The 25,628-nt window shown below is 44.1% G+C and overlaps 1 protein-coding gene across 1 annotated transcript in view; it reads left to right on the forward strand.

Moving 5' to 3' along the window:
- Positions 1 to 8,869: 8,869 nt before the first annotated feature.
- The window catches only part of Helz (helicase with zinc finger), a 124,633-nt gene continuing 107,874 nt past the window's right edge, over positions 8,870 to 25,628 (forward strand). The window contains exons 1-3 of the mRNA XM_051179515.1: positions 8,870 to 8,922; positions 10,250 to 10,305; positions 16,330 to 16,386. The gene's annotated coding sequence lies outside the window, so the exon portion shown is untranslated. The remainder of the gene's footprint in view (positions 8,923 to 10,249; positions 10,306 to 16,329; positions 16,387 to 25,628) is intronic.

The raw sequence follows: 25,628 nt of genomic DNA on the forward strand, positions 1-25,628 counted from the left end.
CAGTCAGTGGCTGGCTACCCCCACAACAGTCAAGCCACTGTCTCACCAATGGGCACATCTTGACTGTCCGGTTTGTATTATAGTTCTCAGAGTCCATTGCTGGGTAAGACCATTAGTGACTGCTCTCCTTAACTGGCCTCCATTGGACTTTCTGGCACCATGACATCTAATCGGCAGAGAAGAAGCATCCAGTTCATTTCCAGCTTGAATTCTTTATGTTGTCCTGCAACAAAGTGTTCTGTTTTCAGTCAGTGTCTTGCCATCTAGCTCTAGTGAACAGCTCTGGTGGTTTGAAAGGAAATAGCCCCCACAGGCTCACAGGGAGTGGCATTTTCGGGAGGTGTGGTGCTGTCAGAGTAAGTGCATCATCACTAGAGGTAGGCTTTGGGCTCTCAGATGCTCAAGCCAGGCCAGTGTGGCATTCATTTCCTGTCGTCTGCAGAGTTAGATGGAGGATGTTAGTTCCTTCTCCATCACCATGTCTGTCTGTATACACAATGCCATGATCCTTGATATGAGGATAACTGACTAAACCTCTGAACTATAACAAGCCCCGATGAAATGTTTTTTTAAAAAGACTTACTGTGGTCATGATGTCTCTTCATAGCAACAGAAACCCTAACTAAGATACCAACAAAGATTAATAGTAATAGCTTGTCTTGTTTGTGTATAGGGGTGATTCTGAGGCCTGACCAGCAATTCATAGGGCACTATCCCACGCAGAACATGAATTACCTAAGCAGTCACAGTTTCAATTCAATGGGACTCTTTGCGACAGGGTTTCTCTGTGTAGTCCTGGCTGTCTTGAAACTCACTCTGTAGAACATGCTGGCCTCGAACTCACAGAGATCCACCAGCCTCTGCTTCCTGAATGTTGGCCTTAAATTAGGTGTACACCATGACTGCCCTGCTCAATGGGGTTCTTTCTATGTCCTTCTGGCAACAATATATACCCTTTGGGAATCAGAACCACTAAGAATTCTACCTGGCATTCTTTTCTACCACTGACATTTTCAACAGCTTAGGTACAAGATGTAGTACAGTGATTTACCTTTCTTTTCCTAGTATGCCCTAATCACTGGGCCTCCAACATTTTCCTGAGGGGCTGCAAAAGATGGCTCAGCAGCTAAGAAGGAGTACTACACCAGGCATGGTGGCATACATACCTTTAACCCCAGCACACAGGACGCAAGGCAGAGGCCGGGAGGTGGTGGCACACACCTTTAATCCCAGCACTTGGGAGGCAGAGGCAGGGAGATCTCAGTGATCTCAGATCCCAGCCTGGCCTACAAACTACAAAGCAAGTTCCAGAACAGCCGGGACTGCTACACAGAGAAACCCTGTCTTGAAAACAAACGAAAGCTAGGTGGATCTCTGTGAGTTTGGGGCTGGCCTGGTCTACATAGAAAGTTGCAGGTCAGTCAGGGATACAGAGTGAGATCCCCTCCCCTTCTCTCTCTTGAATATTCATATAGACCACACACACACACACACACACACACACACACACACACACACACACCACACACTCACTCTCACACACACTCACTCACACACACACACACTCACACACACACTCACACACACACACACACTCACACACACAACACTCACTCACACACACACACTCACACACACTCACACACACACACACACACACACACACACACACACACTCAGTGCCCACTACCTGGCAAAATTTTAACTCTTTACGAATTCAAAAAAATTGAAATCATTTGTTTTGTAGCTAGGTGATAGAGGATTTGCCTTGTATGTGTGTGGCACCGGGTTTTGTTCCCAGCACTGATAAAACAAAACAAAACAAATTCTATTGAAGCTACATCTCAATTTAGCATTTTATATTTCATTTATGATTGACTGTAGTCCTGAGGATGGAATCCAAGGCCTTGTACATGCTAGACATTTACTCTACCACTGACCTACAGCACTGATCTACCCTGATATAATATTTACATTTTTATGGAATTATTTTTATTTTATGTGTATGAATAACATCTTGCCTGCATGTATGTTTGTCATATACATGCCTGGTGCTCTTGGAGGGGAGACAGAAGAGGGCTTCAGATGCTCTGGTAATGCAGTTAAAAACAATTGTGAGTTGCCATGTGGATGCTTGGAACTGAACTTGGGTCCCCCGGAAAAGCAGTGTTGCAACCACTACTCGCCCTCTGCAGCTACCTCCCATGATAGCTTTCTTTTAAAAATATTTTCTAACGTTCATTGCGATTTTTAAAATTTTGTGTTATTTACAATTATACACAATTTTTGAATATATAATGTATAGACAGATTTTTTTTCTTTGTGTTGTCAGCTCACAAAAAAACAACAACATGGAGACTTATTAATTATGAAAGCTCAGCCTCTAGCTTAGGCTTGTCCCACTCGCTTTTATAACTTAAGTTAACTCATATTAGTCTCTCTCTCTCTCTCTTTCCCTAACACAGGGTTTCTCAGTGTAACAATCTTGGCTGCCCAGGAACTCACTCTGTAGACCAGGTTGGCCTCAAACTTAAAGAGCTCTACCTGCCTCTGCTTCTGGAGTCCTGGGATGAAAAGCATGCGCCACCACGGCCCAGCTAAGACAATTCTTATTTTCTGGCTGAGTTGCATCATTTTCTGAGAATGTACTCTATTTGATATTTGTTGGGACTTGTTCTATCTCTGGCATGAAAAACATTCCATGTGCAGTTGAGAATGCGTGAGCTTCAGCTAGGGGTGCCTTGTCTTACATATGGCCAGTTGGTTAAAGTGTCCTTATTCATCTGTTCACACTTTATTAATCTTGTCCTTGTAATTAGCGATAGAGATAACATCTACTCTAACTGCGGAGTTTTCTGTATCTTCTTGCAGTTCCTTCTTCTTTCTGTTGCTATGCTTTGAGGCTATCTGTGTAAGTTCACACTGAATTAGATTTTATGTGCATTGGTGTTTTGCCATGGGTCTCCTGGAACTGAACTTTCAGTTGTGAGCTGCCATGTGGTGCTGGGAATTGAATCTGGGTCCTCTGGAAGAGCAGCCAGTGCTCTTAATCACTGAGCCATCTCTCCAGCCATGTGCCCCCTCCCCACGTCATTTCTGGCAGGGTCTCATGTATCTCAGGCTACCTTTGAACTCCTGATTCTCCTGCCTTCACCTCCTAGGTGCTAGGATCAAAGATTATTTGCTATTGGTTATGGAAGTTCTCGAATCCTCAGCAAGCGAGTTACAACTGAGCCACATTCTCTATCCTGTTGTATTCTTTCTGCTGATCTCTCTCTCTCTCTCTCTCTCTCTCTCTCTCTCTCTCTCTCTCTCTCTCTCTCTCTCTCTGTCTCTCTGTCTCTTTTAAAGATAGGGTCTCTTTACATAGCTCTGACTGTTCAGAAACTAATATAGACCAGGCTGGCTTGGAACTCAGAAATCCACCTGCCTCTATCTCTAGAGTGCTGGGATTAAAGGTGTGTGCCACCATGCTGGATTGCTTTTCTTTGTATGTGTGTGTACACACTCCCAGGTGTGTACATTTATGTATGTAGAAACCAAAGGTCAATATCTGGTGTATTTCTCAGTCACCCTCCACCTTACTTCTTGAAATAAATCCACTCACTGCATCTGGAGCTCACTTTTGCTTATTTAGAGTTATAGTTGATGCAATTTAGTTTTAATCCCACCCGTTTTATAGTCTGCTTTTTTGTCGTTGTTGTTGTTGTTGGTTTTTTTTATAGACAGGTTTGTTTAATAGCCAAGGCTGTCCTATAACTCACTTTGTAGTGGCATCTTGTTTCACCAATAGACTTGAGGTAATGGCCTTAGGGTGTGGCTTCGGTGTTTGGATGAGCCCCTCCACTTCCTTATAAGGGGTCATGGCTGTACACCAAATGGGCCCCATGTTGGGCGCCAAGAGAAGGAATGTTAAAAGAAGGAGGGTTAAAGGAAGTCCACACAATTTGTAGACCAGGCTGGCCTCAAACTCACAGATCTGCCTGCCTCTGCCTTCCAAGTGCTGGGATTAGATGTGCACCACTATTGTCTGGCTCTAGTCTGTTATTTTAAAGTTTATTTCCTCCCTATTATTTGGAGAATAAATAATTTTTGTAATCAAGCCACATAGATAAGGCTTTACATATTTAATACAGTGTTATCCTTGTACAGATGGGAAAAATTAGCTTTTCTAGACAAAAATGGCTGTTCGTTTCTGCACAATCAACATGGTAAACCCTTTTCCAAAGCTGATAGGAAAGTTTTCCAAAAATTCAAATTATACGCAGGTCTGAGTGTGTGTGTATACAGGGTACACTCACTTACACACACACACACACACACACATATAAGTAGAATGTTATATATCAATAGCCACAACAGGTCTTTAATTTTTTTTAATTGTATTTCATATGTTTATGATGTATGTGTGTGTGGCAGGATAGAGTAAAATATGGCCCTAGTGGAGACTAGATAACATGTTTTTGAGGTTGGTTCTTTCCTTCCATGTTTACATTCGTCTTGGGGAAAAACTCAAATTGTCAGGTTTGTATGGTCAGGCAGCAAGCGCCTTTAACCACTAAGCCATCTTACAGACCCAGCAGTCTCTACTTTTTCGAGACAGGGTTTCTCTGTGTAGCTCTGGCTGTCCTGGAACTCACTCTGTACACCAGGCTGGCCTCAAACTCAGAGATCCTTCTGCCTCAGCCTCCCGAATGCTTGGATTAAAGGCATGCACCACCATCATCCAGCTGGACTGGATATTTTTGTTCAGTGTCTCCGCATGATTAACCTAGCTGCACTCACCTCTACCATTCTTCTGATTTCCTTCCATAGGCCAGTGTTCAGTTTGCTGACTCCAAACTAGTTGTCACTGATGATTGAACCTCATTTCCAGATAGCAGAAGAGCTCACAAACACTCACTCCACAAGCGGCCAACCTTTCCTGACTTGTACTCGCTGTTTTCAAATATTTCAATTACAGATGTTTTATTTATGCTTCAAATTATTATTATTATTTCTTTTCCTGATACAGGGTCTCTCTGTGTAGCTTTGGAGCCTGTCCCGGCTCTCAGGAGGCAGAGGCAGGTGGATCTCTGTGAGTTCAGGGCCAGGCTGGTCTATACAGCTAGTTAGTTCTAGGATGGCCAGGGCTACACATAGAAATGATTTCTCGAAAAACAAAACAACAAAAAAAAAACCAAACAAAAGCAGGGAAAGAATTATGGCTTGTGTGTAGGAACAGTGCAATTTAAAATAAGATGAGAGACAGCAGCAATGCACTGCAGTTACAGGAACATGCGGATGACATTCAGAAGTGAGTGGAGAATCCAAAGTATTGGAAACAAAGGTGTGAGCAATGTAGATTCTCAGAAACAGAGGTCGAAGAGCTGGGTGTGATGGTACAGGCTGTACAGGGGAGTAAGGCAGGGTGACCAAGAGTCCCAGGTTAGCCTGAGTTCCATAGTGATACCCTCCAACAAACAAAACCAAAAAGAGGTCTGGCAGGGTGGCTCAGCTGGTAAAGGTTCTTGTTGCCAAGCCTGTTGACCTGAGATGGATCCTGAAAATCCACCTGGTAGGCCAGAACTGACTTCCATAAGATGGTTCAGTGGGTTAAGAGCGTTTGCTGTACAAACATGGGGTCCTCAGTTCACACTGCCAGCATGCACAGAGAAAAAGCTGGGGACAGGGAGTGGACAGGGGGTGTGCCAGTGACCTTGGCATTGAGGCGCAGAGACATGCAGGTTCTGGAAGTTGAAGAAAAAGGAGAGGAAGAAGAAAGGAAGGAGGAGGAAGAAAAGGTTTGAAGTTTCTGTGAGAGATACGAAGAAGTTGTATATAATCTCACACTGGGTGAGGGGTGGGGGTGGGCGGAGCCTGAGAGTGGTGCAAAAGATACAGGAATCCCTTTTTGGATCAAATCGTGGAAAGAGATGACTAGACAATGCAGCTGAACGAGAGAGGCCCTGAGATTGCAATTTGGCATTCTTCAAACTAATTAGGCGTAGCCATGGGTGATGGAGGAGAGCAAAGGTAGGGAAGGAAGAGGGATGTGAGGAGGAATCAGTGCTAATCGTGTCAATCAGCTCAGAAACAGAATAGAACCAGGCTATCATAGGACAGCAGCAGAGGTCCACGGCATGGTTCCAATTGGGTAAGGAGCTGAATGCGATCAGAGCAGTCTGAAGAGCAGGTCAGCCATCAATCAGCACCCCATCTCCTTACCACCTTGTGCTGATTAGTTAATTCCACCGATGTTTGCTAAGTATCTGTGTCCATGCCCCCACTCCGAAGGTAAACAAATGTGAGTGGGTCAGATGATACTAAAACAAACCCATAGGACCATTTCTAACGACCGTAGTAGAATGGAGTGACCGGTTTCATTTAAGGAGATCACAAAGGTCCTCTTGGAGGAGTGACACACACACAGACCTGAATGATGAGATGATGACGAGGGAAATAGTTTTCTTAGGGGAAGAAAGCTTGGGTTGATGTAGGGGGAAAAGGGGAGTCACTCTGGCCTCATGATGAAGGAGGAGTGGGGGGCAATCTCATTCAGCTCATAGGCCATGGCTGGGAACTTAGGCATGATTCAGAAGACTTAGGGGTGGAGTCACATGATTTGCATTTCACAAATGTTGGTCAGATGGATGGCAGAATATAAGGGGCAGTTAGGAGGTTCTCTTAGCCCAGGTAACAGGTGGCATCCGGGACAAGAACCTGCCAGAACACTCGCTAGGGGCAGTGACATAAATGGAGTGTGTCTTTGGGCCAAAGCCTTTCTAAAGCAAAAAAAAGACTATCTACCAAAGAGGCAGTTTGGCAGGCACAGCTCTGGCTCTTTGGTTGATTACTTACTACAAGGAAGCTCAGATTGTCCACTTAAAGTTGCCAATCATCACATTGGTGCATCCTAGTGGCTAAGAGAAGTGCAGGAAGTGGAGTCGTTCTGGAAAGGGACTTAGGAGCCTTCATTTACAGGGAGAGCAGAGGGGCCGGTGGGGGACACCTTTGATCACCCCCTAGAGGTGTCCGGAACTCTAGGCTCCGGTTTCCAACACCATTGGAGATTCGCAGAAGCTCTAAGTGGTGACTCAGGGGAGGTTCCTCCCCTCACTGCCTCTTCCTAGTCCGCTGGTAATGACTCACCTGCTCCCTCCCTCAAGAGTGACCCCGGGGCCAATCCCTTAATGAGTCTACACCTCACCCTTCTCTTCAGGCTGGGACAATAAACTGGTGGAGCTTTTGGCTCCCTAGGGGCAGAGGTTGTCAGCAACCACCCAGGTAGCTTTCAGACACCTCGGGTGGGATCCGGAGATGCCTAAAAAAGGCAGACCCAAGACCCACCCCTTGCACCGGAAAGAGGATGTGTACGTGCCAATCCCTGTACCCACAATTTCTTCGAATTTACAGAGGCTTTTAGCAGCATTTTGTTAGCAAGCATTAGTGTGAAGGGGAATAACCCCCCCACCCCCTCCAACCGCTGGCGAGTAAATTCTCGCAAAAGCTAAGCACAAAATCTACCCGGAGAGTCTTGGAGGATTTTCTTTTGGACACCAAATCTTGTTCGGGGTAGGCAGAAGTTCCCAAACTCAGAAATGCTGACACTAGAGGCTTTGGGAAGAGAACGTACAGGGTGGGGGTGGGGAGTTAAACAACAGACCTCCATTTCTGACAGGACAAGGGCTACTTGAAGCAGGTACTACAGGGAGCAAGGTGTGTGTGTGTGTGTGTGTGTGTGTGTGTGTGTGTGGTCACCTGAGCCAGGTGTCTGCACACCCAAAGCAAAAGGGAGGGGCAGAGAGCGCAGCTAGTCTTGCAGCGAGAAAGCAGATGCCCACGGGATGCTCGCTGAGGTCTGTAGCGGGCGCATGGTGGCCTCCCACTTCCTGCGCCCTAGTCGCCTCCGAGCCACTCTGGACATCCCCCTCCTCTCTGCCCCGAGCCAGCGTGGCGCCTGCCTTCTACCTAGTCCCGCCGCCTGGGGTCGCCGCCCTGGGAACAGGACAGTTGGAACGCTGTAGGCACTGCCCCCACCTTCCCGGGAGCCCTCCTCCCGGCCCAGGCGCGCATCCACGCCCCACCCGGAGTCTGCAGCCTGCCTCCCCGGAGTTACCTGCCGGGGAAGCCACAGTCCGCAGTTTGGACTCTAACCGGTAGATTCTACGGAGCCCAAAGCCACATTCCTAGGGGAGGGGTCCTCAGATCTAGAGGGTCGCGGATCACATTACCCGACGAAAGGAGCCGTCGCGAGGCTGAGTAAACTGGGGGTAAAAGTTGCATTTAGCTTAACCTTCCCAAACCCCAATTGCGCTTCGCTGGCGGGTTGGCCAGGCGCTCGCTGAGTTCCTGGAATCCGGGGGCCCCAGAATGGCTTCCCAGAATTCAGGAACAGTCCCCGCGCGCGGGTGCGACGTGCGTGGCGGATGCCCCGGGGCGGGAAGCGCGAGCGTTAGCAAGGACCCGGAGCTGGGGCACCGCTCGCAGGCGTGCTCTTGCTTGCGTCTTTGCATCCCTGCGTGCATCCAAGCATCCGCCAGCGGCTCGCACGCCACCCGCGCCCAGGACACCCCGCGTTGATTGAATGCAGAAGTGGGGCGTCTGCATGCCAAAGCAGGATCGCGGCGGGGCAGACAGCAGCTCGCGTAGAGGATAGTGGAGACCCAGGCAGGGAGAAAAGAGAGCACCCCAAAGGCACAGTTGGAAACCCTGGGGGGGGGTGGAATGTTCCCCGCGTAGTCTGCAGGCGCTGAAGGGGGCCGGGCGGGCCTCTGGGGCCAACTTTCCGGAGGGAGGTGCGGCCGGAGGGGGCGGCGCCGGCGGCAGGAGGCGGGAGTCGGGGGCCGAGGGGGGGAGTCACTTTAAAGGCTCTTTCTTACCCATAATGCTTTGTGGGGACGTTGACAAGTGGATCCAAGATGGCGTAGAAAGTAATGACAGGTAAGTCCTGACTTCCCCGTTCTCCGCTGCCCGGGCCGCTTCGGGAGCCTCCAGAGCCATCCGGGGAGAGGCCTGGGCTCCCCTCGGGTGCTCCGGGACCCGGACAGCGCGGCCCCTGGGACAGCGGGGGGTCCCGACGGCCGGCGGCAGGGCCTGGGGAGCGGGGCGCTCTCTGAGGCGAGGCCCGGACGCCGGAGCTGTTTACTGCTTCTTCCCCTCCTCAATCTCCTTTCCCTTCCGCTGGGGGCTGAGGCGCCAGCCGCCCAGGCGGTGACCCGGGGGTCCTTGCACACGCCCGAGGTTCGGGGCGACCCGGGAGCCCGCGCGAGGCTGCTCGGGCACGGGCCGCCCCGGAGTCCCCGCACGCCCAGCGCCCCCGGGGTCGCAGCTTAGGGTGGGGAGCGGGCGGCCTCCCACGCCGCGCACGCAGTGCAGCCCTCGGGTTAGCACTTCCACCTCGGGTGGGGCGGCGACCCCGGGGAAGGGGACACCACGGAAAGTGGGTCAGGGGGGCGCCCCAGAGCCCACGATTCACTGTGGTCCCCCTCTCCCCGCCCCCCTCCTGGGACATGCGTGGCCCGTGAGCACATCTGCAAAAACAAAACCACTATCTCTTCCTGGAGAAAGTGGCCTCCAAAGGCGGGCCTGTCTCGTCTCTCTCCTCTCTGTCTCTCTCCCTCTTTCCAAGGGCTGGGACGCCCAGTCTTAACTGGGAACTTTGATTTCTCTTCCCCAAACAATTTGAGTCTTGTGGCCCCTGGCCTTTGCAGAGGGTCCTTTCAGACAGGGCTGGAAGCTAGAGTCTTAAAGATTCCTTTTGGGTTGGGAACCTTGTAAGTTTTCTTTGAACTCCGAAATTGGCACTCTTTTTCCCTTGCAAACTTAACACTTTTCAGGCAAGCCATTAATATAATCAAAAGTGTAACTCCAGAGATAGTGGATTCCCGTAGCCAGGGGAAGGAGGGCGATGTTATCTGGCCTAGTTTGTTCTTGATTTTGCCCTCTCCGCTCATATGCATAGCTTTTGCCCCATCTTTTACATTTTCCTCCCCCTTTTATTTTTGGAAGCAAGACTAATCAGTGCTGAAAAGAGGACTTTATTATGTTTAAGATTTAAGAACATTTGTAATCTGTTACTGAAAGAAAATATTTTCAGTTTTAGGTGAAAGAAACAGTCCTCCTCTCCCAAAGCTTCATACTGTACCATTTTTGTAACTTTTCCTCTTGAAATCCCCATGTTCTTTTACTTCAGGGTGATAAAATGTTTGCTATTGATAATGACTCCAACTGGCATTGTATAGATATTCTACTTTTCTGTTTGCCCCAGGAATTGGATGAAGTAATTGATCACTAATGAACTACCGTGCTGGTGAGATGTGCAAGGTGAGACCTGTGCCCTGTTTTCCCTCTTTATTGTAACCAACTCAAGGGTAAGGCAGCCGCCACTTCCCAAGAAGATCTGCCAGCCAATTGGGATACAGGCAGGGCTAGAGTTAGCAAAGTTGTGCCGTCCTTTTTAGTGGCTCCGACTTATTCACACATAGTAGAGCTTGTCTAGAGCCAAATGTTATTTGTGGCTATTCTTGATCAGTGTCTTCTCCAGGAGTAATTATAGTTTGCCTCTTCAAATTTCCTTGTGTAACTTCAATTGGATGGTCTGTTTTTGTTTTATCTGTTTTGATGTCCATTACTTATTCCACACTGAGTATAAGCAACTGAGTAGATAAAAGTTCACACACCCACAGTTTGTGGGACTTTTGGGAAGACCATTTCCATTGGAAATAATAATTTTCAGCAAGTAAATTACTTCTGTTATTATTTTTTGAAATGTAGTTTTTTGTTTTGTGATGCTGGTCTGTAGGAGACCTGGGGAGCTACATCCCCAGCCCCCTTTGTTGTTTGAAAAACTGGATAGCAAATGTCAGTGTCATGTTCTGTGGTGCTTATTGGGAATTTGACTACTCTGTCATCATTTCTGGTCCTATATGGTGTGTAAATTCAAACTGTTGTTTATTTATCCCATGTAATACTTTGGATATTTTATTTGACTGGTCTTCATTAGTGTAGGTTTGGCTGTCCTGGAACTTGCTAAGTAGACAAGACTGGCCTTGAACTCCCAAGTTCTGGGACGTTACCATGCCTGGCTTACTGATTTAAAGGACTTATATATGTTACTTTGTACTGTGTACCAGAGAGCTTGTTGTTTATAGTTTTCAAACAATTTGTCAACTTAAGATACCTCTGGTTGCTTTAGAACAGCAGTTCTCAACCTATGGGTCCTGATCCCTGTGGGGGCTGCATATCAGATATCCTGCATGTCAGATACTTACATTACAATTCCTATAGTAGCAAAATTAGTGCTATGAAGTATCATTGAAATAATATTTTTTCCTTTTTGGTTTTTCTAGACAGGGTAGCTCTGTCTGTCCTGAACTCACTCTGTAGACCAGGCTGACCTTGAACTCACACAGAGATCCTCCTGCCTCTGCCTCCCGAGTGCTAGGATTAAAGGTGTGTGCCACTGGTGCTCAGCTTTTTGGGGAGGGGCAATGAAATAATTTTATGGCCGAGGTTACCACAACATGATGAACTGTATTAAAGGGTTGCAGCATTAGGAAGGTTGAGAACCACTGCTTTAGAAAAACATAACTATGGTTAATTGATTTATTACAAATTTGTTTATTATCCCCCCCCCCACTATATTTGGGCATCTAGATTTTGAAATCCTTACAAACTTCATATTTGTTACATTTTTTTTAAAGAATAAACTATTCCCCAATCCCTGAAGATTGAAGTATATAGTTGACAGTTTGCCTTTCAAATGCAACAAAGGGAATGGGGAACTTAGGAAAGGGAGGTGGACATAGACCAAGATTCTTTTAGCACATAACACTGCTACTTGTGTTGAAACTCAGCTGTGCTTATTTTAATTTTTTGCAGAGCAAATACAGACTTTCACATTTATTTTCATTGTGTGGATGGAGGCATATTCTTGTCTTTGACCTCCCAGTTATAACTCTTCCTCTTGTTTTGTTTGAAACCTATAGGTAATTCTTTGGCCAGTAGCCAAGTATCTGCTTTTGCCTCCAGAAATGTCCTCACTTGTAGTCTAAAAATTGAGTACCTAGGAGTAGGTAATCTTGTGGAACTACTTGTTCCTTAGCCTACCATTCTTCATAGTTTCCATTCAAGCAGACAAGTGTTGTTTTTCTCTTCAAAGGGAAGGTAGTGGCTGGCCAGCAAGCAAAACTTGTTACATGAAGTTGTTTGTTTTTTGTTTTTCGAACCAGGGTTTCTCTGCATAGCCCTGGCTGGCTTGCTCTGTAGACCAGGCTAGCCTCAAACTCAGAGATCCACTTGCCTCTGCCCCTCAAGTGCTGGAATTAAAGGCCTGCACCACCACCACTGTTAGCTACTGGAAGTATTCTAAAATGGGAAATACCATAGTGTTCAAGGTTACAGTAGCGTAGAAGTCTGCCTTTGAACTGAGTAGATACATGGCTTCTTAGTCTGTCTTTTGGCTGGTAAGGTAGGGTACTGTTTTTAGATAAGGTTGTATTTTTGGAGGAGTCAGTTAATATAGTCTGGCAACTCTTTTCTCTGGGAAATTTGCTTTTTGTCATGGTTAGTAAGAAATTTCATCTTCATATAGCTTCAATGAATCCAGTCATCACTGTTTTTAAAGTTTCTGTAGATATATGGACTGTACAGTTTTCAGTGGCTAAGGAAAAGCAAAAAAAAAAAAAAAAAAAAAGCTAAAAACCAGAAGCCATTCCTGCTTATGAAGGGCCTGCAGCATTTGCTCTGGAGAGATGGCTAAGTCATTAAATACACTTGTTCTTGCAGAGGCCCTTGGTTGAGTTCCCAGCATCTACCTGACCACTTAGAACTGTCTGTTCCAGGGGATACAGCACCCTCTCTGACCTCTGGGCACCAGGCATGTATGTGGCGCACAGACATACATACAGGCAAAACACTCATACACATGAAATACAAATGTCTCGAAAGAAGTTTAAAAGGTGTAGCGTTTTCATGAAAAGCTGACACTAGTACAGGGGGACCCTCAAGGAAGGTGACTGGATCTGATCACTACACCTGTGTCCTCTGTTTGAGAAGTAGACTTGACAGTAACCGTGAATGCAAATCAGCCTATAATCGTCTGTCGCTCACTGTAGAAGATCAAGTGCAGGCCCAGTGCAAGCCATGTGGCTCGTAAGGTTGCTCATTTTTGTGAACCTAGGCAAACATACTTGCAAGTGTAATTGGATTGCTATGGAGTATTTTGAAATGTTCTAGAAGAGGAATATAACATGGAGAGAGTGCACATCGGCTTACCTGTGTCTTTGGGACACTGGTGTGTCAGGGTGACTTGTGTAGTAGGGTGCACTAGCAGCACTTGTACCTCACAAAGTACTGCTCCTGTCACTTAAGTGTTGTGGCTGACATAACACTTAAACCCTGAATCTGATAGTTAGCATTCCCCTTTTTAAGACTGTCACTGATAGTGAATGAAGACTACTTGCATATGTCATACATGAAAGTACTTATCCACTTTATACATGTCAAGTAGTCGTTACACTTTGAATTACCTGAGAGAAATTGAAAGTTTCCAGTTTAAGTCAAAAGTCTTATCAAATTTGTATTCTTATAACCATTCTGAGTCAATTTTCTAAGGCCAGGAATTTGTCTAGCTATTGAACAAAAAGCATGGCTTATCATATATATGTATATATATGAATGTATGTTTGCACATATACATATCTAATTAAAAGTTTTAATGCTTGTGTATGCATGTGCATGCACGCACGTGTGGAGGTCAAAGGGCAACTTTATGGAGTTGGCCCTCTCTTTCCACCTTGCCATGGATCTGGATGGCACTCATGTGTCAGGCCTGTACATTGAGTGCCTTTACCCACTGAGCCCCCTCTCTCCTCATCACAATTGGACTTATCCACTCTGAAGTGTGAATGATTGTGAGTTTTATTTCTGTGCTGTATTTTCAGTTTTCTTATCACATCGCAATTTGCTTTTTCACTCCTTTGTGGGAACTATTCCTTATGGTGGAAGTATTCTTGTAAACACAGCCTGTCAGGTATATTTATAAATAATATAGTTTGAAAAGTTACACAAGAATCATGCATACATATGGTAAGTTAAATTGAGCAATACTTGAGTATAAACAGAGGAAGAAAAAGACGAATAAGAATGGGGCTGGGCTATGGAGGCGAACGCCTTTAATCTCAGCACTCAGTTTGCAGAGGCAAGCGGATCTGTGTGAGTTTGAGATCAGCCTGGTCCACAGAGCAAGTTTCATCCAGGACAGGCTCCAAAGCTACAGAGAAACCCTGTCTTAACTGGGCTGGAGAGATGGCTCGGTAGGTAAGATAGGAACATTTTAGTACCCAGCACCCACACTGGGTAGCGCACAACTGCCTGTAACTTCAGGTCTTCTGGCTTCTGTGCTACTTGCACATGTATGGCATTTACACACACATACACACTTAAAAACATGTAAGTGCATGTGTATATACACAAATACACTCACATACCCCCTCACCCCCGTAATACATTAAAAACAAATACCCTCTCCTCCAAGCCTGTTTCCTCTGTCTCCCTTCTGCATGGCCTTGGTAAACAGCTGGGTGTCATTTTGATCTAAAGTGCATTGGTGACAGTAGAAGTAGAGTGGGAAATCCAGAGGTGGCTGAAGTAGACACTCGATGCCCATTCTGATGTCCTGGGAAGTTAAATGTTAGTGACAAGCTACTGTCATACTGTTAAATATCTACACAAATAGTCTTGAGGTCAGGCTCTGTAAGTTTTGATTTTTTTTTTTGACTTTTGTTTTTAGTTTTATTTATTTTTATTTTGTGATTTGATACAAGGTCTTTATATTGCCTTGGCTGCCTGGAGCTCACTCTGTAGACCAAGTGGCCTCTCATAGAGATCCTACCTCTGTCTCCTGAGTGCTGGGAGTAGAGCGCGTGTACTACCATTGTTGAAATTTTAAATTTTAATACATTTTCTTTCATATGCTTTAGTGTTTTGCCTGCATGTATGTCAGTATGAGGGTGTCAGATCCCAAAGAGCTGGAGTTACAAACAGCTGTGAGCTGCCATGTGGGTGCTGGGAACTGGACCTGAGCCCTCTGGAAGAACAGCCAGTGCTCTTAACATTGAACTATGTCCCTAGCCCTCACTGTTGTGTTCTGTGATAAGCTTCCCCATATGTTTACTCTGGGCTTTTTATAATCTGCCACCCCCAATTCTCTAGCATTTTACAAGACAGTTACTTCCATTTTGGGAAGATGGAAATTTAGGCTTAAATGTGAACTAACATAGTAAAAGAACAGTTGAATGGTAGACTGGTGTTCTTTCTGGGAAGCTTTGCTCTTTATCTCTGGCAAGTTTTATTTATTTATTTATCTTATTTTTGAGACAGAGTTTTGTGTAGCCCAGGCTGGCTTTGAACTATGTAGCTGAGGATAACCTTAAACTTTTTCAAATAAAAAATTTTTAGGGTTACTTTTTTCATGTATATGAATGTCTACATATATGTGTACTACATGTGTATCTGGTACTCTTGGCAACAGATGAAGGCTCTGGGTCCCCTGGAATTACTGAGTTACATGTAGGTACTGGGAATCCGACCCTGATCCTCTGAAAGAACAAGTGCCAAACCGTCTCTCTATCCCCAATTTTGAACTTTTTTCTTTTTTTTTTTTTTGAGACAGATTTTTTGTGTAGCTTTGGAGCCTGCCCTGGAACTCTCGGTAGACCAGGCTGGCCTCGAACTCACAGAGATCCACTTGTTTCTACCTCTGGAGTGCTGGGATTAAAGGTGTGCGCCTCCACCACCAGGTTCAGCTTTGAACTTTTGTTTGTTGTGGCTCTGTTTCTTGGGTAATGGGGTTATAGATATAGATATGTGCCATAATGCCAGTTCTGGGTATTGAACTCAGGACTTAGGAATTCTAGGCAAGCACTCCACTCGCTAACTTTCTCATTTTCCAGTTAAGGAAATGTAGGCCGAGAGAAACTGCCTTGCCCCAGGTTGTAAAGGTCAGTAGTGGCAGTAGTGGGGAGAAAGCTTTTATGTCTATAGGCTTGTGTCAGGGCTTTGGTCCATGGCTAGTTCTGCTATATCTGATTGCCGTACTGTGGACAGAAAGGTCAGATGCTGTGCATAATGGATACAGATGTTTCTGAAATGATACATCAGTTGTTAATTCTTCTTTGTGACTGTATTTGGTGTGTATTTTTTGGAGACAGTGTTTTGATGTATAGCCCAGGATGACCTCAAATCCAAGAATTCTTCTGCCTTGGTCTTTTTAGTACAGGGATTACAGGTATATGCCACCACATCTGGCAATCTGTGGTATTTAAAGGCTTTTTTTCTCTCTTTCAGAAATTATAAAGAGCTCTGATGGGCTATTTGGGTGATACCCATTGCAGTGAACTGCAGGTGAGTATAGATGACTTAGAAAAGCGATATGAAATCAGCAGTGCATGAAGAAATGACAAGAGAGACATCATCCTTTTACTTTTATTAATTTTCTGGGTTTCATTGTGATACATATTTTTTTCATTGTGATATTTTATACATATGTTTAATTATACCTTGGCCATGTTTGGAAACTTCATCTTGACAAGAATGTCTGGGTAGAAAAGATGCGGTGGGACAGTGTGGAGTGATGCAGAGCTGTTGGGGCTTAGGACCTCACCGAGTTGGCTGCTCCAGCACCGATTGGACAAAGCCAACTCAAGGCATTGCCTGCTGCTCTGTTTGATTAGTATGGAGGTGAAGGGCAGTACTTTGGTTCTGAGACTCAGTTTATCTTGGGATGGAATTTGGGAGGGGGTGGTGGTTCATTGATCAGCTTCTGTGTCAGCATTCTTAAGTGCTAATCGTCTTGTGTTCTGAAGACTAAACACTAAGCTGCTTTCTCCATATCTACTCTTTATTTTGGGGTATGGTTGACTATGCATATATGCATGCTTATATAAAATACATAACATATATTATGCACACCATCAGTTTGAAGGACTTAGAAACTAGGAATATTCCAGTAGATAGAAAAGGCGAGATTTTTTTTTCCCTAAGAGTTATACTGTCTTTACTTATGACATCAGCCCTTCAGATTATTTGCATTTTGCTGAAATGCCTACCAACCAGAGTTAGCCAATCTTCTTGGTCCATTCTCTTGGTTTTTGTTAACATAGATCTTTGAGTTCAAGGCCAGCTTGGTCTGCAGATTGAATTCCAGGACAGACTCCAAAGCTAAAAAGAGAAACCCTGTTTCAAAATACTAAAAAAAAAAAAAAAAAAAACCAAACCCCTAATAAACTAACCCAATACTAGAAAGGGTGAGGCAGGAGGTGGAGGGAGCCATGGTATGGTCACCCTGGCCAGGAGTACACACAGTTACCCAGCAGAGGGATGGCTGATTTCTGTTGTGAGGACCCAGCTTGGGAGACATAATAAGTTCCAGGTTATTGTGCGCCACAGACCTCATCAGAATAAGTAGCCATCTCTGCTAGAATTCATTCTTTAAAATACAAAACAATGCTGTGCATAGTATTATATGGTGCCCATGCTACTGTGCTCTAGCAGAGGTTGGAGTCCAACTTTGAAGTTGGCTCTCTGTTCCACCATTATGTAGTATCTGCCTTGTCAGGCTTTCAGGCAGGTGCTTTACCCATGGAGCCATCACGCCAACCCTAGATTTCCTTCTTAGTATGCTTTGCTTCCTTCTCAAGGTGGATGCATTTTATTGGTTAAAACGTGTGTTACATGGTTTAGGAAGAGGCTGAAACTCTTTAGGAAATAATTTGGATTATTGAAACTAAGAAGGTGACCACTAGAGGTTTATCGATTTTGAAGAATGAGCTAGGAAAAGTCAGTGATAAATCTTTTTGAAGCTGGCTAACTGAAAACGATCCAGAAACCTAAATTACTAATGCAAAAAGACATATATACATTTGGCAGTGCACTGGGTTCAATTCCTGTACCACATTAACTGGTGTGGTAGCTACACCTGTAATTAGGAGAAGACACACGAGATGAATTCAAGGTCATGTGAGATGTGAGGCTATGTAGAGTAGCTGAGGTCAGAATTAAATTGTTTTTGCAAGCTTTCCATGTATAAAATAAAATTGTAAAAAGTACCCCCCCCATTTTTTTTTTTTTGTTTTTTTTTTTTTTTTTTTTTTTTTTTGTGTGTGTGGTTCTGTCTAGCCCTGGCTATCTTGAAACTTCAAGTTTAGACCAGGCTAAACTTGAACTCAAAAAAAAAAAAAAAAATCTGTCATCCTTTGCCCCCAAGTGTGAGGATTAAAAACATGCACCATCATGATAGGCTTAAATTATGAAATTTATAATGTGAATGTTCATCAACATCTAATAAGTGATGGGTGGGAAAAAAACTCTCAATTTCAGCTTTTTAAAAATTGTTTCGTTGTTAGTTTTTCAAGATATGGTTTCCCATTGTAGCCTTGGCTCTCCTGGAGCTCACCCTTTAGACCAGGCTGTCCCTGAACTCACAGAGATCCTATGGCCTCTGCCTCCATAGTGCGGAGTTTAAAGGTGTGCACCACTATTTCCCAGTTCAATTTGAGCTCCTAAATAAATAAATAAATAAATAAATTACTACTAGAAGAGATCATAGAAGGTCTGTCAAATTTTTTCCATGTATTTAAAACATTTCTGTTATTGTCTGGTGGTGGCACACACCTTTAATCCCAGCTATTGGGAGGCAGAGGTAGGTGAATCTATGTGAGTTCAAGGCTAACCAGGTCTATAGAGTGGATTTTATGACAGTTGAGGCTACATAGAGGAAAATTTCCCCCTGTGGTCCTGATGTGGTTATGCCAAGGCAGGAGGATTGCTGTGAGTTTCTACTAACTTTGGGTTACATTATGAATTCTTGGCTAGTCAGAGCTATGGCATATGAGAGTCTTATCTCAAATAAACATGTAAACATGAAAAATAAAACATCTTTCTTTGCTATACTGAAATCTATTTGGAGTTTAGAAGCATTACCACTCTGAAAGAGGGAATTCACAGTGGAATATGGTTGATAAATTAGATTTCTTCTAGTTTTCTCTCAGAGGCTTAGTCTCCTAATGCTTCTTGTATGCTTAGCAGTTAAAACTATTGTTTTTACATCTTTTTTGTGTGTGTATGTGAGTGTGTGTGGACACATCAGTGACAATTTGCTGAGAGCCTATGGGAGCCAGTGCCCCTTCTCCTGTGGATCCAGGGGTAGAATGCACGCACACAGGTCCTCAGACTTGGCAGCTGGCACCTTCCTCCCTCCCTCCCTCCCTGCATCCATCCATCAATATATGTATACTCAATTATTTTGTGTTTTAGAGAAAAATAGAACAATGTTAAGTCTTACCTGTATTGTAAGTACATTACAATAAATAAAATTTTGCTTGGCATGGTATTTTACCTGTGTGTTCCACAGAACCATTACAGATTCCAGCCTGGGCAAAACAGATATGTAGAAGCTAATACTCTGTTCCTCCTTATGACTGGCGGTCTAATGACAACTGAATTCGTACAGGACAGTTCTTGGAAGGCCTGGTATTTGAGTTATCCTAGGTCATTTCTTTGGACAGTTCATCTAAAACACTTACTGAATAGTTTTAGTGCATGCGGTGGCTGTCCTGGGGAATAAAAATGGCAGAAAACACGACACCTGTTTATGTAAGATGGTAGTATCAGGTAGATAAATATTTTACATGGTAAGTATTTACAGATAAGTATTTTACCTCCAAGGTGAAGATATCAGAGGCTCATAATTCTGTAGGGAGGAAGGCTGGTTTGAGGAGGTCATTGAGAGCAGGGCAGGATGTCGGTTGGTCCAGAGAGAGATTGGGAAGAGTGCTGTGGGCAGAGTAGCAGTGTTGTCAGGGTCCATTGCACTTAGGGGTTTGTATGTGCGGTGCTGAGAAAGTTAGCTTGTGACCAGAGTGTGAGAGTCCCAGGTGCTAGGTAATTCGATTAGGTGAACGTCTTGGAATCAGGTGCCCTCTGGGGGTAATGACTCTTAACTTTTTTTTCCCCCAGAGGAAGCATGACATGTAGTGAATTACAGGCTGGGCTAGCCCCTGTCCAGCTGTGTCTTGGCAGACCTCATGCTTTCTGCTGTGTGTGCCACGCCCTACCGCTCAGGAGGTCATGTGGGTCAGTCTGAGTTTCTTTCTGTGAAATAGCATAGAGGATAAGAATGGAAATCCCACAGACAGAATAATGCATTAAACAAATTATAGGCACATTGCTAGCTTAAATGTGGATTTCATTTTTTTAAAAATATCTGTATTCTTTGTTTTGTAAAGAAACTGTAACATGATAAATGTCCCAGAGATAGGTATTGGGGTTCAAGCTGTAAGCTGAAGGTCAGAAAAGCAAAGCAGCTAGCTACTAGCTCTTACCTCTACCTCAGCTCAGTCCAAAGGTGATCATGAGACTGCTCCCCAGATTCACTCAGACTGCTGTGCTCTTCTCAACGTGGCTAGAGACTAACCCTCAGACTGAACGCCTCTACCTTTCATACCTCTCAAATCCTGGGATTAAAGGGGTGAGCTCTGATTCACTCTCCTATAGCCCAGGGTAGTCTTGGACTCAGAGACCTGTCTACCTCTTGATCCTGAGTCCTGGAATCAAAGGTGTGTGCCTGCCTTCTATGGCTAATTAGTATGCCTGCTTTACTATTTTGATCCTCATTGATTTAATAAATCGTAAACAGTATATCACCACAAGAAACTTAAAAATATTTAATATGATTAAATCTACAATTAATTTTTTGTTTAATATGACTAGAGTCCCATTATTAATAATTTTTTTTACATTTATTGTTTCTGTGTATGTATGTATGTGTGCATGTATACATGTATGTGGGCAAGTGCATGTCACAGCATCAACTTGGCAGGAATCAGTTCCCTGTTTCCATCATGTGGGTCCTGGAGCTTGAACTCAGGTCATCAAGTTTGTCAGCAAATACTTTTACCTTTTGAACTGCCTTATCAGCCCTGTTTGAGACAGAATTTCATGTATCACAGGCTGGCCTCAAATTCTGCTATGCCCCTGAGAATGTCTTTGAACTTCTTATCCCCTACCTCCATCTCCTGAGTGCTGGGATTACAGGTGTGTGTCATCACGCTCAGTTTTATTTGATGTTGGAAATCAAACTCATGAATGCTAGTCAGGCAGCCTACCAACTATACTGTCCAGAAACTTGTATATTATTTTGTCTTCAAGTTCTTCTGTGAATTTATTGTATACACACACACACACACACACACACACACACACACACACACAGATGGATCTTGGGGTCTCCTCAAGAATCAATTATTGGCTGGGTGGTGGTGGTGGTGTGTTATGAGCAGGTTTTTCCCTCCAGCCTGGTCCCATATCCATGTCATCCCCAAATAACACACAGAGACATTATATTGGATATAATGCTGTTGGCTGGTTATTAGCATTTCTTATTGGCTAGCTCTGTCTAAATATTAACCCATTTCTATTAATCTAAGTATTTCCACGTGGTCTTATCTTACTGGAGAGAGCATCGGGACCTATGTTCTCTTGGTCCTACATGTTGAATCCCCTTCCTACCTCTCCCTGAATTCTCCTTGTCTCGTCCCACCTATCTTGCTTTCCTATTGGCCAACAGTGCTTTATTCATTAACCAATAAGAGAAACATAGGTACAGAATGACATCTCCTATCAGTGGTGCATGATTTTAATTCTAGCACTTGGAAGGCAGAGGCAGGCAGATATGTGAGTTTTAGGCCAGCATGGTCTTGAATTGATTTTAAGGTGGGTTGCTGATTAGTTACTGCCAGAGACAGAAGTGAGTGCATGTAGGAGAGCCATGTCTTCCTATTGCCTGGTACTGGCAATGCTTTGCTACACTGTGCTACACTGCTGATTTCATTTTTCTTCCAATGTTTACTTTGGACGCGGACCAGCCATCTAGCTATGATGGCATTCTTCAAAAGCATTCTATGTGTTGTGCCAGATGACCTCCAATGGTTGGTTATTTGGAAACACTCCTTCTGAGGCTGCATCCTTGCTTTTCAGCCCACGAAGAGGAAGGGAAATGTGAGCATTTTCCATTTATTAATAGCCCACTTATTTTTCCTGTTTTTTTTTCTCATTTTGTAGAAACATGTTAATCACAACACTAATATTTATTATTTCTATTTTGTTGGCATTAAATATTCTGTTTACATTTAATTTTTTTATTTTGTCTTCTGAGACAGGGTTTCTCTGTGTGGCCCTGACTGTCCTGGAACTCCCTCTGTAGATCAGGTTGGCCTTGAACTCAAAAGATTCTCCTGCCTCTGCCTCTTCAGTGCTGGGAATAAAGGTGTGGACCACCATGCCTAACCCTTAATTTTTTTCTTTAATTTTTAAAATTAACCCAGTAAAGTTGATACACTCTCCCTACCCCAACAGGGTTTCTCTGTGTAGCCCTGGCTGTTTTGAAGTTTGCTCTGTAGACCAGTCTTGTCTCAAAGTCACAGAGATAACATCTGCCTCTGTCTCTTGAGTGCTGGGATGTGTGTGCCACTATTACCTGGCAAAATTGACTTTCTTTTGGTGAATAGTTTCATTAATTTAATGCACATATGGTTTATCCAGATATCAGTATGTGTTACGAGTAGGTTTTCCCCCGCCAGCCTGGACCCACCGTGGCGCCAGCCCCAATTAACACACCGAGGCTCTGTATTTGATATAATGCTGTTGGCCAGGTACTAGTTTCTTATCGGCTAGCTTTGTCTTAATTATTGACCCATTTCTATTAATCTAAGTATTTCCATGTGGTCTCATCTTACCGGAGAGTGGGCCCGGACCTCTGTTCTCTCCAGTCTCTACATGCTGACTCCTCCTCACTACTTCCTCGAATCCTCCTTGTCTCCTAGTCCCTCCTATCTTCCTTTCCTATTGGCCAACAGTGCTTTATTCATTAACCAGTATGAGAAACATATTTGCAGAATGACATCTCCCATCAAGTATGCAGTCAGTTTTAAGAACAGTGTCAGGCCTTGAGAGATGGCTCAGTGGTTAAGAGCACTTGGTGCTCTTACAGAGGACATGGGTTCAATTCCTAGCACCCACATCAGGTAACTCACAACCACCTATAACTTCAGCTCCCATAAGATCTGATACCTCTGATCTCATAGGCACCTGCATTCACATCCTCCCTTGAACACACAGTATAAAACAACAGCAGCAGCAGCAACAACAACAACAACAAAAACTGTATTAAAATAACAAAAAGGGACAGTGCCATCCTTCAGGCTTAGGCTCATTCATGCTGTCATTTTATAGTTGTTTCCCATGGCTTGTCATTGCAACCATACAAGATGAAAGCTTTATGGCTGCTTTCTGATTTTTATTATTAATACGTTTATTTAGAGAGAGAGAGAGAGTGTGTGTGTGTGTGTGTGTATGCGTGTATGCTCTTATGTGCATGTGTGCATGCTTGCATACGTTTGTTTGACTCTTGTATGCACCATGTAGACTCTGGGGATCTAACTGGTGTCTTCAAGTTTGATGGCAAGTATCTTTACCCACTGAGCTGCTGGTCTCACTAAGTTGTTGTAAGCTGTTCTTTTTCACTGCTGAGTAGTTTTCCACGGTGGGAGTGCTACAGTTTGTTTACGGAAAGATGCATTTCATTTCTAGCAATTCTGAATAGAATGGCTGTAAGTGCTTTTTTATAGGTTTTTGTGTAAATAGGGTTCTCATTGTCTGGGGGTATCCAGATAGAAGAACGGATGCTGTTGATAGCTGTATGTCAGTGTCTGTTTGCAGGTTTATCTCTGTGTGGAGGCCAGAAGAAGGGGAGATGTGCTGTCACTGTCTGTTCTTTACAGGCAAATCTGTCCTGAGCCTGGTGCTTGTGTTTTCCTGACTGGACTGGAAGCTGCAAGCTCCAGAGACCCTCCTCTGAGGTCATAGGCATGTGCCAGACACAAGGGTTGATATGTGCAGTCTAGGAACCAAACTTGGGTCCTTTGGAAGAGCTCTTAACTGCCAGGTTGTGTCTCTAACTCCCCTCCCAACCCTTTATTCTCATCTTACTCTTATGTGTTTGATAATCTAATCATAGCTTTAATTTTCATTTCTGTGATAGATACTGAGTATTTTCTTATTGTATTATTGTTATTTTGGTCTTTTTGTGACAAGGTCTCTTTGTTTTGTAACCTTGGTTGTCCTGGAACTGGCCTCGATCTCACAGAAATCCACCTATATCTGCTTCCTGACTACTTGGATGGAAGGCCTGCAGTACCATGCTTAGTTCTTGTTATTGTACTGTATTGTATTTTTCTTTTTTGCAAGACAGGATTTCTCTGTTCTTACTGTATTTTTAATAGTTTGTGTATGTATGTGCCCATAAGTGGGTTTGTGCATGTGAATACAATGAGGAGGCAGTGGCGGCCTTACTTCTGTATACGTTACCTGCTTTTTTGGGATGAAAATAATTCCTTTGTCAAGTAGGTGAAGTCACACAGAATGATACTCAGTTTCTTTAATAATAGTACCGAATTTGTTTTATAATTTTGGGTTTTTCTTTGTCTTTTCAAGACAGGGTCTTGCTTTTACTCTGGCTGGCCTGGAACTCTGTGTGGATCAGGCTGGCCTTGAACTCATAGAAATCCACTCACCTCTGCCTCCCAAGTGCTGGAAATCTGCATTTCTTTTTAAAGATTTATTTATTTTAGTGTATGAGTGTCTTAGTTAGGGTTTCTATTCCTGTGAGGAGACATCATGACCACAGCAACTCTTATAAAGGAAAATGTTTAATTGAGATGGTGGCTCACAGTTTTGGAGGTTCAGTCCACTATCATCGTAGAGAGCATGGTGCCATGCACACAGACATGATACTGTCTTCTTGATCAGAATGCAACAGGAAGTAGACTCAGATACTGGGCAGTATCTTGAGCATAGGAAATCTCAATCTCGCCCCTATAGTGACACACTTCCTCCAAAAAGGCTATACCCACTCCAACCAAGTCACACCTAATAGTGGCACTCTCTGTGAGATTATGGGGGCCAGTTACTTTTAAACTACCACAATGAGTGTTTTGCCTGTAAGTATGTAATTGGAAGTAGAGTTATGGAAGGTTATAAACTGCCATATGGGTGCTGGGTACTGAACCTGGGTGCTCTTAACCTCTGAACCATCTTTCCAGCCAGACAGTTCTGAGTATTAATTGATTTCAATTTTATATAAGTGGAAAATTTGCAAGTTTAGGGAAATTGCCACTGCTGGGTATCATTTTAAGCACTTCACAGAGTAACCATTAGAGGGAGGTATTAGTGGTTTTATTATCCATTTCCAGGTGATAGATAAATCAAGGGACTTGGGTTAAGTCACTTGCTCCTATAGAGAGTGGCAGGCTGATGTGCTCCCTGTGACTTGGTTTGTGTTCTGCACCATTGAGTTGTGTCATTCCTGAGGAGGACTGCTTTCGGTTTGAACAACATTAGTTTTTCCTTTATTGCTACTTCTGTCTATAGTATTTGTCTAGGTGTGGGCTCTGAGCTTTCTGGGAGTATTCGATAATTGGGATCTGTGATTTGTCTGTTTTCTTTCCTGTGATTCTGGGAGTTTATTACAGGTCTTTGTTACTGGTATGGCAAACACCTTACCCTGAGGATGAGCCCAGCCCTCTTGTTAC

Source organism: Phodopus roborovskii, unplaced genomic scaffold (genome assembly GCF_943737965.1).
Source record: "Phodopus roborovskii unplaced genomic scaffold, PHOROB, whole genome shotgun sequence".
Lineage (NCBI taxonomy): Eukaryota > Metazoa > Chordata > Mammalia > Rodentia > Cricetidae > Phodopus > Phodopus roborovskii.